The 9330-nt window shown below is 44.2% G+C and overlaps 1 long non-coding RNA gene across 4 annotated transcripts; it reads left to right on the top strand.

Annotated features, from left to right (window-relative positions):
• Window positions 1–3638: 3638 nt before the first annotated feature.
• On the top strand, window positions 3639–8871 carry LOC118375998 (uncharacterized). 4 transcript variants are annotated; one of them, XR_004823941.2, is made up of 3 exons: window positions 3639–3698; window positions 6448–6527; window positions 6659–8871. It is a non-coding gene; the product is annotated as an uncharacterized LOC118375998 (long non-coding RNA). The 4 variants fall into 4 exon arrangements; XR_008071573.1 differs by having other exon boundaries at window positions 6689–8871; XR_004823942.2 differs by having other exon boundaries at window positions 7084–8871.
• Window positions 8872–9330: the final 459 nt, after the last annotated feature.

A 9330-nucleotide genomic window follows, 5' to 3' on the forward strand; every position in this document is an offset into this window, starting at 1 on the left:
ATTACTGCACCTGTACATAGCCCACCTATAATTTAGCCCAAACACCTCTTTCCCTACTGTATTTAATTAATTCATGTATTTATTTTGCTCCTTTGCACCCCATTATTTTTATTTCTACTTTGCACATTCTTCCACTGCAAATCTACCATTCCCGTGTTTTACTTGCTATTTTGTATTTACTTTGCCACCAAGTCTACATCATATATAGACTTGTTTATACTGTATTATTGACTGTATGTTGTTTTACTCCATGTGTAACTCTGTGTCGTTGTTTGTGTCGAACTGCTTTGCTTTATCTTGGCCAGGTCGCAATTGTAAATGAGAACTTGTTCTCAACTTGCCTACCTGGTTAAATAAAGGTGAAATAAAATTTGTTTAAAAAAATTAGAAAGCAAATGACGGACTCCATTAAATCTGCGTATTCTTCCAAAGCAATACATAGAAATAAAGAAACAGAAAAAAAAACAGAATGCCCACCCCACATCACTCCCTGACCCCCAAAGGTGCGGACAACGGCCACAAAACCTGAACCTATAGGGGAGGGTCTTGGTGGGCATCTATCCGCGGTGGCGGCTCTGGTGCGGGACATAGTACGTGTAACCACAAAGCATGGATTCTGAAGGGTCACATGGTCCTCAAAGCGACTGTCAACACCTCCAAACTCTTTCTCCCGCTCCACTGCCAACCACTCCTCGCTCAAACGGTCCAAGAATTCCTCCTCGGTCTCTGACTCACCCCTCAGCACCGATGCCGACGTCATCTGCCCTTCCCAAAAAATAGTTTGGGGCTGCCTCTCAGGTTTCCGTCGTGTCCTCTCCTCCTGACCACGCTGCTTGGTCCTTTGGTGGTGGGTATTCACGGCCGTCAAAAGAAGTGGACCAAAGTGCAGCGTTGTGAGAGTACATTTATCTTCTTTATTTAAGGAATGTCGCCATCAAAACAAGAACCAAGCTAAACAACCGTGAAGCTTACAGGTCTAAGTGCAACTAACAAAGTTAACTACCCACACTGAAGGAGAGAAAAAAGGGATACCTAAGTATGATTCCCAATCAGAGACAACGATAGACAGCTGTCCCTGACTGAGAACCATACCCGCCCAAAACATAGAAATAAAGAAACATAGAGAAAAAAAACAGAATGCCCACCCCGCATCACACCTGACCAAACCAAATAGAGAAATGAAACGGCTCTCTAAGGTCAGGGCGTGACAGTAGGTCAGATGATTGAGTGTAGTCTGGCCCAGGAGAGTGAAGGTGAACGGAAAGGCTCTGGAGCAACGAACCGCCCTTGCTGTCTCTGCCTGGCCGGTTCCCCTCTCTCCACTGGGATTCTCTGCCTCAACCCTATTACAGGGGTTGAGTCACTGGTGCTCTTCCATGCTGTCCCTAGGAGGGGTGCGTCACTTGAGTGGGTTGAGTCGCTGACGTGGTCCTCCTGCTTGGGTTGTGCCGTGGCGGAGATCTTTGTGGGCTATACTCGGCATTGTCTCAGGATGGAAAGTTGGTGGTTGAAGATATCCCTCTAGTGGTGTGGGGGCTGTGCTTTGGCAAAGTGGGTGGGGTTATATCCTGCCAGTTTGGCCCTGTCCTTGGGCATCATCGGATGGGGCCACAGTGTCACCTAACCCCTCCTGTCTCAGCCTCCAGTAGTTATTATTTATTTATTTCATCTTTCTTTAACCAGGTAGGCAAGTTGAGAACAAGTTCTCATTTACAATTGCGACCTGGCAATTTATGCTGCAGTAGTTTATGTGTCGGGGGGCAAGGGTCAGTCTGTTATATCTGGAGTATTTCTCGTGTCTTATCCGGTGTCCTGTGCGAATTTAAGTATGCTCTCTCTAATTCTCTTTCTTTCTTTCTTTCTTTCTTTCTTTCTTTCTTTCTTTCTTTCTTTCTTTCTTTCTCTCTGAGGACCTGAGCCCTAGGACCATGCCTCAGGATGACCTGGCATGATGACTCCTTGCTGTCCCGAGTCCACCTGGCCGTGCTGCTATTCCAGTTTCAACTGTTCTGCCTGCGCTATGGAACCCTGACCTGATCACCGGACGTGCTACCTGTCCCAGACCTGCTGTTTTGAACTCTCTAGAGACAGCAGGAGTGGTAGAGATACTCTCAATGATTAGCTATGAAAAGCCAACTGACATTTACTCCTGAGGTGCTGACTTGTTGCACCCTCAACAACTACTGTGATTATTATTTAACTATGGTCATTTATGAACATTTTAACATCTTGGCCATGTTCTGTTATAATCTCCACCCGGCACAGCCAGAAGAGGACTGGCCATCCCTCATAGCCTGGTTCCTCTCTAGGTTTCTTCCTAGGTTTTGGCCTTTCTAGGGAGTTTTTCCTAGCCACCGTGCTTCTACACCTGCATTGCTTGCTGTTTGTTTTAGGCTGGGTTTCTGTAAAGCACTTTGATATATCAGATGATGTAAGAAGGGCTATAATCCCCATATGGTGAGTGTAGTGGGTGATCTAAAAGGTCTGTTGGATAAACAAATACAGTGTCATATGTTACAGGGTGGGTGTGTGTGTGTGTGTGTGTGTGTAAGTCGTTGGATAAACACACACAGAGCTACATGTTACGGCTGTATCAGGTTGCCTGGCACACACACACACACACACACACACACACACACACACACACACACCATAATGACAAAGCGAAAACAGGTTGGTAGAATATTTTAGCAAATGTACTACAAATAAACAACACAAATACCTTATTTACATAACTATTCAGACCCTTCACTATGATAAATTGAGAGGAGGTGCATCCTGTTTCCATTGATCATCCTTGAGATGTTTCTACAACTTGATTGGAATCCACCAGTGGTAATTTCAATTGATTTGCCATGATTTGGAAAGGCACACGCCTTTCTATATAAGATCCCACAGTTGTTAGTGCATGTCAGAACAAAACCCAAGCCATGAGGTCGAAGGAATTGTCCGTAGAGGTCCAAAACAGGATTGAGGCACAAATATGGCGAAGGTTGCCAAAAAATATATACAAAAATTATTGAATGTCTCCAAGAACACTGTGGCCTCTATCATTTTTATTTGGAAGAAGTTTGGAATCACCAAGACTCTTCCTAGAGCTGGCCACTCGGCCAAAATCGTGAGAGAAGGGACTTAGTCAGGGAGGTGACCAAGAACCCGATGGTTACTCTGACAGAGCTCTAAAGTTCCTCTGTGGAGATGGGAGAACCTTCCAGAAGGACAACCATCTCTGCAGTACTCCACAAATCATGCCTTTATGGTAGAGTGGCCAGGGGGAAGACACTCCTCTGTAAAAGACATGACAGCCCGCTTGGTGTTTGCCAAAAGGCACCTAAAGACTCTCAGACCATGAGAAACAAAATTCTCTAATCTGATGAAACCAAATCTGAATTATTTGGCCGGAATGTCAAGTGTCACATCTGGAGGAAACCTGGCTGTTACGGATACAGGTATTCTGTGTGTGTGTGTATTTCTTTTCTCTCCTTCTCCCCTCCTCATAGGTGGCAATCATCATTCCCCAATCAGTCATCAATCAGTTGCCAATCAGAAGACACACCTCCTCCTGTTTCCATTACCCAATCACATCCCCTTTCCCTTGGTTTAAAAAAAAAACCCTGTCTGTTGTTTGCTCTAGAGCGCAATCTCTCTGTAGATCTCTTGTTTGGTTTTTGCAACTACATGCCACTTTGTCCCCACCTGTGAGTATTGGTTTTGTTATGGTGTTTGTTTGATGATGGGAAAAGGGGGTACCAAGATAAGTCGCCCATGGGCATACATTATCCATAGGAATACTTTGTATAAAAACACTAGTTAGAACTAGGTGGACCACCCACTGTATTTTTGATTAGCTAGAGAGAATCTGTAGAGAAGACTGTGAGAGACTCCCCAAATACAGGTGTGCCAAGCTTGTAGCGTCATACTCAAGAAGACTCAAGGCTGTAAACACTGCCAAAGGTGCTTCAACAAAGTACTGAGTAAAGGGTCTGAACTTATGTAAATGTAATATTTTCTTTTTTCTTTTTAATAAATAAGCAAAGAAATGGTATTGTGTGTAGATGAGAGGAAAAAATTATTTAATACATTTTGGAATGAGGCTGTGAATTAACAAAATGTGGAAAAAGTCAAGGGGTCTGAATACTTTCCAAAGGCACCATCATATTGTATACCACTTTGAAACATGCATTCACCATTCCATATGGTATGTAGGGTTATGTAATGTTGCTTCCTTCTGGAGCCGCTTTATAAGTATTTCCCATGATTGAATAAATTGATTTCATATTGATTAGTTTCATTTATGCTCCACCAATGTCCAGTGTACATGTATTGAGGCCACCTTACTGTAAACAACTTATAGCATTCCCACTAATCCTACTCTGCCATGTCGACTAATATATTACCTCAACCCACCTGCCACACTTCTAAACGAACACATTACCCCGATCCACCTGCCCCCAAGGACCACCTGACCCCACATCCAGCTCAGATATTGAATAATTACTAATTGAGGCACTGACTTTTCTTCTGGCCTGTTTGTATGTTGCCCCTTTGTGCAGCACTTTGGCGTTCTAATGGCACTAAATATTGATAACCTCCAATGCCTTGGGGAACTTTCTGTGTGTTTGGAGCTGTGTACAGAGTGGTAGTCTGGGGTTTGTTTGGAGTCTAGCTGTGTACAGAGTGGTAGTCTGGGGTTTGTTTGGAGTCTAGCTGTGTACAGAGTGGTAGTCTGGGGTTTGTTTGGAATCTAGCTGTGTACAGAGTGGGAATACAGCTGTGAGTGTAGATGTACATGAGGACAGCTGTGTGTTTGAGATAGAGAGTGGGTAAGAGAAGGGCTGGATATAAGGCACAGTGGTTGGTGAACTAGTTTGTGTGTGTACCTCATTAGTCTGCAATGAGGGGGATGGGCAAATATAAACTGCTCACTGAATAGGAAAAAGTGTTGTTGATTTCTTTACAGCTATTAGTTTCAGACCACCAGGATGACTTTTTCAGGAGAAACATTACAGTTGTATTATTTCTATCTGTGGATATCTATCACCCTGTCGTTCTGTCATACTTTCAATATATCATACAAAACTAGTGTACAGTCAAATAACATACATTTTCAGTCTATGGTAGCCCTGAGCTATGGTATTGTATTCTCACTCTAAAAGAAATACACAAGAAATAAACTAAGATGACAGTCAACAATTTGAAAAGCTGTCTAGTCAAAGGTAACTCATGATAAAAGGAGAAAGAATAACATTAGCAGCCCCTTACTGTGCTGTCACCAGGGCCAGTGGGATGTCATGTCAGTCAGGGCCACAGAGGCTTCAGGGAGAGAGTGGCAGGGCTACACAAGGCCTGACCGAGCCTTCAGCTGACTGAGCAGGGCCCCTCTGCCTCTGGGGAGCCTTCCACTCTACCCCAGGCCCGTCCAGCCTACCTGTTTAGACTACTGTCCCTGTGGTTTTCATCCCAGGGAGGGAACATGTCAGTTTAACATGAATACGGCTTTCATCAAGTGTCATGACAAATTAGCCTCTTCTGAAGAGGAGTTGTTTCTTCTCCTTAGGAAGGACGTGTGAAAACTACTGCAGAAGCCCTAACTCATATGTTTGGAAACTGTCCTGCTCTCCAGATTAAGTTAATTGCCCAATGTTTTGGCGTGCTGTCTAGTAGGCACAGACGTGCCTGTTGAAAAGGAGACCAGATACCTTTTCCCCCCCGAGTAGCATGCAAACCATTAGTGGAATATTATTTTGATCATACACAAAGAATTGGGCATTTCATGAGAACTACCGATGAATCTTTAAATGCTAAACCAACAATTATTTTGACAAGGAGAGAGGTGCATATTTCCAATGTATTTTACAGCAGGCCACTGTCCTTCTTCTCTTCTGTCACGATAGGGAACATATGCATGTGGTGGTGTTTGCTTTTCGGGTCCTTCAGACAGAGGACTGCGTCCCAAATGGCAGCCTGTTCCCTTTATAGTGAACTACTTTTGACCAGGGCAGTGCGCTATATAGGTCATATGCTGCTATTTGGGACAGGAGAAACACCAAAGAACAGAGAAATCAGAACTCTGTAGGTAGTGTCGGGCACTCAGTCTCTTCCTGTTTTATTAATGCAGGGTCTGGAGCGTGCCTCACACAGATATTTGCTCAGACAATTAAAGTGATTAACCCTTAAGAGGCTAAGCCCTGTCTAAGGTCATACCAAAGATAATTCTTGAATTTGATTTATAATTTTAAGACCAATTGAAGTAAAAACAAAATGTGTATATGCATTTTATTTGGGCTTACTGCTATTAGCCCATACAAATTCATTGAATAACAGATTCACTACATGGACCAACAAGAAGAATCTAAAGGAAGTTTGTTCTGACGTGTCAATCTTACATCTGAGAGATACAAGATTAGGAAACGTTTGTTATTTCTTTCTAAATGTATTTAATTAAAGGGCTCTTTCCTGACATCCAGAGAAAACAGAAGGCTGATCTCCTCCATGTCCCTCTGCGGGCAGGACCAAGCTGTGTGGTGGTGAGTGCATGCGTGAGTGTCTGTGTGCGAGTGTGTGTGTGCGTCTGTGTTTCTGTGTGTGCGTACATTTCTCTGTGTGCGTCCCTCTCCGATTCAGAACACCACAACAGTCTCTCCTCCATTCTTCAAAGGGCTGTTCTCTGATCTGCCTGTCTCATCAGATTACTGGTGGCGGAGTGATATATCTGGAGCCCCCGGCAGGCACTTCAATGGAGCGCCACACGCAGGACCCAGTTTTCTGGGGAGCTGCCTGGACTGTTTCCGCTCTGCTGTGTGGAAAACGAGAGGCAGTGTGCGTGTGGAAAGTGGAGGGTCTGGGTGATCAGAGAGGCTAAGAGGGGCTGGTGGCTTACTCAGGACTCTGGGGAAGAAGGGGGGGTTAATTGTGCACAGGTGACTCTGTGCAGGTGCTTCAGCACACCAGATGCTGCCCTGGCATGCACAGACTCAGACTGATGGAGGGGAGAAGAGAGACAATTTGTGTGTGTGAGAGAGAGAAAATAAGACAGTGATAGAGACCCAGCTGAAAAAACAGCATAGATTCTATACATTTCAGGCTGGTCCATGCCGGTCTATGCTGGTCAAGGTGGTCGGATGCTGGTCAGGCTGGTCGGATGCTGGTCAAACAAGTCCATGCTGGTCAGATGCTGGTCAGGCTGGTCGGATACTGGTCCATGCTGGTCGGATGCTGGTCAGGCTGGTCGGATGCTGGTCAAACAAGTCCATGCTGGTCAGATGCTGGTCAGGCTGGTCAGATGCTGGTCAGGCTGGTCGGATGCTGGTCAAGCTGGGCGGATGCTGGTCAAGCTGGTCGGATGCTGGTCAAGTTAGTCCATGCTGGTCGGATGCTGGTCAAGTTAGTCCATGCTGGTCGGATGCTGGTCAAGCTAGTCCATGCTGGTCGGATGCTGGTCAAGCTAGTCCATGCTGGTCAAGCTAGTCCATGCTGGTCAAGCTAGTCCATGCTGGTCGGATGCTGGTCAAGCTAGTCCATGCTGGTCAAGCTAGTCCATGCTGGTCGGATGCTGGTCGGATGCTGGTCGGATGCTGGTCAGATGTCACCCTATTCCCTTTTGTTTTTCACTCAATTGTTCATAGACAAACAAATAAATGTGATATTCTGAGTCCATGTTAAAGCATCAATCACATTAGAATAACTTTTTTTTAAAGCCTTGAAGAAAACAACTGTACATTTTTTGTAACTCCCCTTTAATTGCACATCTGGCCCTTTTAATTGCGCATCTAGTGAGTGAGGAACGTGCCATCTAATGTGCTGTCTAATGTGTCGGTCTAGTGATGGTTCTGTACTGCTGCTACTGCTGCTACTCATTTCAAGTTGAAGTTTGCAAATAACAAATAATAGATACACATGATATACTCACTCATAATATACTTCTTCCAGGTAAGCCTACTTTAAAGGAAACATTTAATTGAGTAGGTTTTGGGGAAAATATTTCTGTCAGCTCACAAGAAGCTCATCACATCAACTGGCTACACACGGAGTGATGGACAAACGTGAACAGCACAGAGACATACGGGGGCAATATTGCTGGAAATGAATTGGAAGATATTGCGTTATGTTTGGCTTTTTAAGCCAATGGTGGCTAACCAGGGGTGGGACAATGTTACCTTGATTAGATAGTAGCTGGGAGCTTGCTGTGTCTGATACTTGTGAGATTTGATTATGACAGCTTAGGGTGGAACATGTGAAATGAATTGTGAAATGAATTGTCCAGCTGGTTATGCTGGCAGACCAGCCTTTATTGTGCTAGTGACCAGCCTTCAAAAGTACAACAAAGGCTGTTCATGAAGGCTGGTCACCAGTGAAAGCACAAAGAAAGCTGGTCACCAGCCTATGCTGGTATGTGCTGTCTTTTTCAGCAGGGGAGAATGATAGCAAAACATAAATGTCTTTCTGTCTGTTTTAAAATCAACCACATGCAGTCAAGCTCATTGAACAAACATTGATCTTGTTTTCTCTGTTCGTGCTGCTATTGATATTGAGCTGAATGTTCTCTGACAGTGGTGGTCTGTCTCTGTCTGTCTGGACAGAACATGGCTACATCCCAAATAGCATCCTATTCCCTACATAGTGCACAACTTTAGAGCAGGGCCCATAGGTCTTTGATGAAAATAAGTGCACTATGAAGGGAATAAGGTTTAGGACACAAGCCCATAACACACAGTAGATGTTACTCTTTAATTTTACTCTTGCTTTGTTAACCTCTCTCTCCTTCACAGAGTTAGACAAGAACATGAAGAATGCATTCCAAATGGCACCCTATTCGCTATATAGTGCACTATGTAGGGAATCGGGTGCTATTTGGGATTCAGTCTCTGTTTATGTCCCTAACAGATTTCTCTGAAGAGGCTCGCTGTCCCAGTCAGAGAGGAATAAGAAACAGCATCCAGAATGCTAATGAACTCAACAAGTGAACATACGCCTTTAGGTCTGGCTCATGTAAGTCTCCATCTCCAATCCGAAATTCCTTTGCTAACTAAAAAGCAGCATTCCCCAAGAGAGGATGACTTTCACTTTAGCAGTGATAAATTCATGAACTTCTTTGAGGAAAAGATTATGATCATTAGAAAGCAAATGACGGACTCATTAAATCTGCTTATTCCTTAAAAGCTCAGTTGTCCTGAGTCTGCACAACTCTCCCAGGACCTAGGATCAAGAGAGACGCTCAAGTGTTTTAGTACTATATCTCTTGACACAATGATGAAAATAATCATGGTCTCTAAACCTTCAAGCTGCATACTGGACCCTATTCCAACTAAACTACTGAAAGGGCTGCTTCCT

The sequence above is a fragment of the Oncorhynchus keta genome, chromosome 2 (genome assembly GCF_023373465.1).
Source record: "Oncorhynchus keta strain PuntledgeMale-10-30-2019 chromosome 2, Oket_V2, whole genome shotgun sequence".
Taxonomy (NCBI): Eukaryota; Metazoa; Chordata; class Actinopteri; order Salmoniformes; family Salmonidae; genus Oncorhynchus; species Oncorhynchus keta.